At 40.2% G+C, this 6,000-nt stretch overlaps 1 pseudogene; it reads right to left on the reverse strand.

The window, feature by feature from the left end:
- Positions 1–794: 794 nt before the first annotated feature.
- On the reverse strand, positions 795–4,402 carry LOC113617638 (40S ribosomal protein S6 pseudogene; annotated as a pseudogene).
- Positions 4,403–6,000: the final 1,598 nt, after the last annotated feature.

Genomic DNA, 6,000 nt, shown 5'->3' on the forward strand with positions numbered 1-6,000 from the left:
GCTTTCCTGAATTCTCTGAGTCATTCTAGCCAATTACAGAACCTGGGGAGGTAGTGGGAAGCTCCAGATTCGTAGCCGGTTGGTCAGAAGTGTGAGTGGCCTGAGAACTCTAGAGCTTGCAGCTGGTGTCTGAAGTGAGGGGTATGTTGTAGAGCACTGTGCTCTTGACCTGTGAAATCTGACCCAACTCCACATCATTAGTGTCAGGACTGCATGGCAGATATATGCACAGAAAACTTGAGCACCATGAGGAAATGCTAAGAGAGGGGTGTGCACTGAGAAAGTGCAGGAGGCACACAGGGAGAAGCACGTGACCCAGCCCTTTCTCTAAGGACAAGGAAAGCTTGCAATTGTCTCTTGAGACGACTCCAAGAATGTTTATTTTGTAAAAATTGAAAGTAAAAAGAAAATAAAATCACCCAACCAAAGATAATCAAATCCATGTTTATAGTTTTGGCATATCTTCTTCTACGCATCTTATTATGGATTTTTACATACTTGGGGTAACGCTATATATGCAATTCTTTTTATTTTCATTTAACACGTCCATCATAAGCATTATCTTTTGACATTAAAGCTTCATCACCCATTTTCATTTTAATGGTTGCACGACACACTATCCTACAGATACAATGTAGTTTATCTAACACTTTTCCTAAGTTTGAGCCCTTGGGTTGCTTCTGGCTTTTGATATAACAAATAATGCTAAGATGAATATCTTTATGTGTAAATCTTTGTCCACATTTCTGATTATTTCCTTAAGATAAACTTTTTTCTTTTTTTTAAGTCTGACCTTATTTATTTCTTACTCTTAGAAAACCTTGTTTTTGACTGGACTTAAACTTAGAGGTAGAAGCTGTCGGACAGGACAGCCTCCATCTCTTGGCAGTCTGTTCCTGGAGTTTTTCTTTGATATCCTTCATCCTCTGGGCCAATGGTTAGCATATTCTGTGGCCTCTTCCTAATTTTTCTTAGTACCCTGTTTCTTCAGAGCAACAAGCCGACTTTGGTGTTGCAGGACACAGGGAATAACGTAACGCTGAGTCTTGGGCACCGAGGTTTCGTACCTTCTCTGGTCAGGAGCTTTGCACAGCATACTGGCAGACATCATCTTCTTTAGAGAGATTGGAAAGTTTGTGGGTTCAGCTAGCTCTTTTGGGCCCCAGGTGATGATGCACAGTAGTATCAGTGAGTGCAAGAATATCTTTTTCCAATGGTTATTATTGGTTAAAATAGTAACCGAGTTGAGAACACTCAGATTGGCATCCACAGTGCATCCCCTGAACGGATTTGTGCTTGCTTTCTCTAGTCCTCCTAGTCTACCGTGCTTTGTGGGGAAACCTGGTTTGTCATCCCCACCACTGATTCCAGCCACATAGCCCTTCCCTTCTTCACCCAGAGCATCTGCAGCAGCTTCTGTGGCTAAACGCTTTTCATAGGAGGCTCAGAGTTTGCCTTTGTTGTCCACTTCAGTGAGTTTCTGGCAGGCCATGGTTGGGAAAGAGATGTTCAGCTCTGTCTTGAAGCAGTTGCTTGCCTCTGAGACACAGCAGAGATGATAAACTCTTGAAGTAGAATTACTGAGTAAAAGGATTTGTTTTTACAACTCCTAAAACCTGATGCCAAATTGATTTACAGAACTATGAATTGACACTCCTGCCAGGCATGTGCAAATGTCTAACTTAAAGCTCATTTGCCAAAACTAAATCATTTACTAAAAAAATTGGAAATTCGATAGGCTGCCAAAACTTTTTTATTGCTTTAATAAAACTTTATTGCGTTCATTTGACTACTTGTGAGGCCAGCTGAATATTTGTTCATATCTATTAGTTAATTATACTTACTTGGGTTTGAGAGCTTTGTTCTAAGTATTCCCTTATGTCTTAAGTGTTTAACAATATGTTAAATTCATCATATACAGTACATACACTATGGACTCTACTAAAGACTGATGTTCTGATAGGGCGTTCGCCTTTTATGAAATTATGATATTAACATGTCATGGGTTTTTTCCTGTTATGTTTTATATATTTGCATGTTGAGGATTATGTTTTTGTGAAGTAAAAAAAATTGTTTTGATATATTCTTTTGTGACTGTGTGTTGCTCAGACTGCCCTCGTAGAAAGGACTCCCTGCCACGTGACCAGGCGTGTGCTTCGCTTCAGCCGCTAGCTGTTAGCCTTTTAGGTTTTGCCTCCGCTTTTGAGCTGAGGGCCCACTATTTTCAGGATCGTCTTCAGCCAGTAAAGAGGCACTGAAGCTTGGCCATTTCTGCCCAGTGCATGATCCCTCTAATGGGTATTTTTGGCCTAGAGCAGGAGCCTGAGGGCAGTTCCTCCTCAGGAAAAGAAGCCCATTCCAGCCCTAAGGAGCTGCTCTGCACAAGTGTTTGAAGCGCTGTGTCTAAATGCCGCAAGGGGTAGACTGTGGCAGAGACCTAGACGCTCAGCTCAGATCTTCAAAAATGGACTTGTTGCCCAGTTAAATGGTACAGCTGGTGGACAACCTCCAGCTATAAGTTCCTTCTTGATCTTCCTCAGCTTTCATGCCATGATTGCTCTTGATCTCAAGGCAGCCCTAACCATATATAGAACAAGAAACTTGTTCAAGGGCCTAGCTGGTCTACCCAGACTGGGACTGATCTAATGGGAAATCTTGGCTCCGGAGCTCCCCTTGGGGCTAACCGACTTCTTTCAGATCCACATTCCCTGCCCGATCCTGCTTCCTCCTCTCTACCTTTCACACTGTTGCCTACCAGTAAGGCTTTCACCTTCTAACCCATTTCAGTGTCTGCTTCCTAGAAAACCCAGCCTGTGACAGGAGCTACCATGCTTTTAAGCTTAGCTGTTCTTCCCATCCTGATACTAGAGAAACATTCGCATAGACTTGGTTCTATTTTTAAGAAGGACTTGACTTCTTATATTTCAATTTTGTATGCATCTGCAAATTATTTTGGTGTGGTGTTAAGTGAGGATCTAACCTGATTTTTCTTCCTGTGGTAGGTGGCACTGAATATCTCTGCCTCTTGTCTTTTATGCCTTTGCGTCACCCCCTCCCCTTGAGTGTGGGCTGGACTCAGTAGCTCAATATTAGATTATAAATAACTGCAGGTCCTGTCTTGAGCTCTCTCTCGCCCTTTCTCTTGGCTCACTTATTACACTGACGGGGAGGAAGCAGCCTATTGCAAGCAGCCCTATGGGAGAACCACGCGAGGTGGCGAGGAGCTCAGGCCCTCAAACCAATAGAACAAGAGGAGCTCAGACTGTCTAGCCAACAGCCTGTGACGAGGTGAAGCCTGCCAGCCACCAAGTGACTGAGCTTGGAAGCAGGTCCTTCAGGCCCAGCTGAGTCTGGATCATAACTGAAGCTCCATCTGAGAGCTCAACTGAAACCTCATGAGGGATCTTGATTGAGTGAAATGTACCCAGTTAAGTTGCTCCCCAGATTGCTTATTCAAAGAAATTATGATATATGTTTGTAGATTTCAGCTCTTACATTTAGGTGTAATTGGTTATACAGCAATAGGTAACTGATATATTCCTAAAGGAACAGCCAGCACTTGCAGCTTTATTTGTATTTTTTGTTTGTTTGCTTATTCTTAACAAGCTAGAAGTTTACTTCTTGTACAGTTAACAGGCCAGGCCTAGGAAGGTGATTCTGCTATTCTTGACCAGCGGCTCCCATTTAAACAGCTGCGTCTCAGGCAATTGTTTAAATCTGACCTTCTCTAAATTAGAAGGACAGGAGAGAAGGACCAGAAGCCCAATCCTTTGAGCAGCAAGACTTGGAAGTGGTATTTTTCAATTTCACTTATATCCCATTAGCTAAAATCTGATCACATGGTTGTACCCAGTCGCATAGGGAGGTTTGAAAATGCAACATCATTTATTGATCATGCCTTTCCCCTACTGAATTATTTTTCCTCTCAACCAAATGTTGTATTCTGTCCATTGATCCTTAGCTGTTGCCAGAATGTTCCACTCATTTCTGATTTTTTATATATTTTATACAGTTTTTCATTATTACTTTCCTTTCTGAACAAACTAGAAGCTACTTTTTTATTGTCTGCAATTACAAGCAAATGGTTAAATCAGTATGTCCAATTTTTTAAAACTATTGGTATTTTTAAAGTTTTATCAAAGTCAAATACTCATATAAAAAGTACACAAATTACAAATGTAATTTCAACGAATTTTTACAAAATGGACACAATATGTAACCAGCAGCCAAAAAATCAAGAAATGAAACATCACCAGAGCTAAAGATTCCCTTCCAAAACTTCTGGGAATCTTACATTACTTTTATCTGTTTCAGAACTTTATATAAAGGGAATCATAAAGTACATACTCTTTAGTGTCTGCCTTATTTTGCTCAGTATTATATTACTGAGATTCATCGCCATCGTTGTCTATAGTTAGAACTCATTCATTCTCATTGCTATATATTATTCCATTAAATGAACATACTATTTGTTTGTTTACTTATTTATGGACATTTGAATTGTTTATAGTTTGATGGCTATTACAAATAGTGCTCTTTTGATCATTATTGTACCCAAAATTTGCCCATCAAAATTCTGTTTTGAATTATAATAAACCCACACATTTAGGGGAAATCGACATTTTTCCAATATCCAGTCTTACAGTTCATAATCAAATAAACGTGTATCTCTATTAAATCTTTTTAACTTTTATACCTCTCAAAACAGTATTGTGATATTATCCATTCGCATCTTTCACATTCTTTGTTAAAGCTACTCTTTGGTATATATAGTCTCTGCTGATGTTGAGTTTCATAATACTTAAAAGTGATTATTACTAGTACATAGCAATGTTATCTTACATATATTTTCTTTTATTCCAGACAGTTTTAGAATACTGATTCTAAACTCTAGAGCAGCAGTTCCCAGCCTTTGTGGCACCAGGGACTGATTTCGTGGAAGACAATTTTTCCCATGGACGGGGTGGGGAGGGGATGGTTTTGGGATGATTCATGCTCATTACATTTATTGTGCACTTTATTTCTATTAGTATTACATTGTAATATATAATGAAATAATTATACAACTCACCATAATGCAGAATCAGTGTGAGCTTGTTTTCACTTGCCACACACTGATAAGGTTTTGATATGAGTGTGCAAGCAATTGATTTATTATGGTCTCTGTGCAGTCAAACCTCTCTGCTAATGGTAATCTGTGTTTGCAGCCGCTCCCCAGCACTAGCATCACTGCCCCAGCTCCATCTCAGATCATCAGGCATTAGATTCTCTTAAGGAGCACACAACCTAGATCCCTTGCGTGTGCAGTTCACAGTAGGGTTCGCGCTCCTATGAGAATCTAATGCCGCCGCTGATCTTGACAGGAGGAGGAGCTCACGCGGTAATGCGAACAATGGGGAGCGGCTGTAAATACAGATGAAGCTTCGCTCGCTCACCTGCCACTCACCTCCTGCTGTGTCCTGGTTCCTAACAGGCCATGGACCTGTACTGGTCTGTGGCCTGGGGGTTGGGGAACCCTGCTCTAAAGGGAATGCTTCTAATGTTTAATGAAACATTATTCATACGATTATTTATCATTGAATAAAAGCTATTCATATAATATTTTTAGTGCTACCTTTTATTTGGTTGCAAGATCTCCATTCTCTTCATAATTCTTTCTCTAACATGGGTATATTACTGTGAATCATGTGAGCCTGTTATGAATTTATTAGTCTACTTTTCTACTTTCCTTTCTTCCGTATTCTCCTGGTTTTCTTCCTACCTCACTTCTTTCCACCTCACTTCTTTCCATTTTCTTTTCAGGTTTCTCCTCATTATCTAACCTTTTATTGCAGGAGGGTTCCAGGGCTCAGTCTTGGGACTTTGCTTTTTAGTCTCATTCCCTTAGTGAGTTCATCCAGTCATATGACCTTAAATACTATATATATGCTAGTGACCAAAAATGCAAATGTATACTATAGATCTCACCCCAGAACTCCAGCTTCTTACTTCTGCTTGTCT

Source organism: Aethalodelphis obliquidens, unplaced genomic scaffold (assembly GCF_003676395.1).
Source record: "Aethalodelphis obliquidens isolate GAN/ISIS:26980383/991018 unplaced genomic scaffold, ASM367639v1 scaffold4, whole genome shotgun sequence".
In the NCBI taxonomy this organism is placed as follows: domain Eukaryota; kingdom Metazoa; phylum Chordata; class Mammalia; order Artiodactyla; family Delphinidae; genus Aethalodelphis; species Aethalodelphis obliquidens.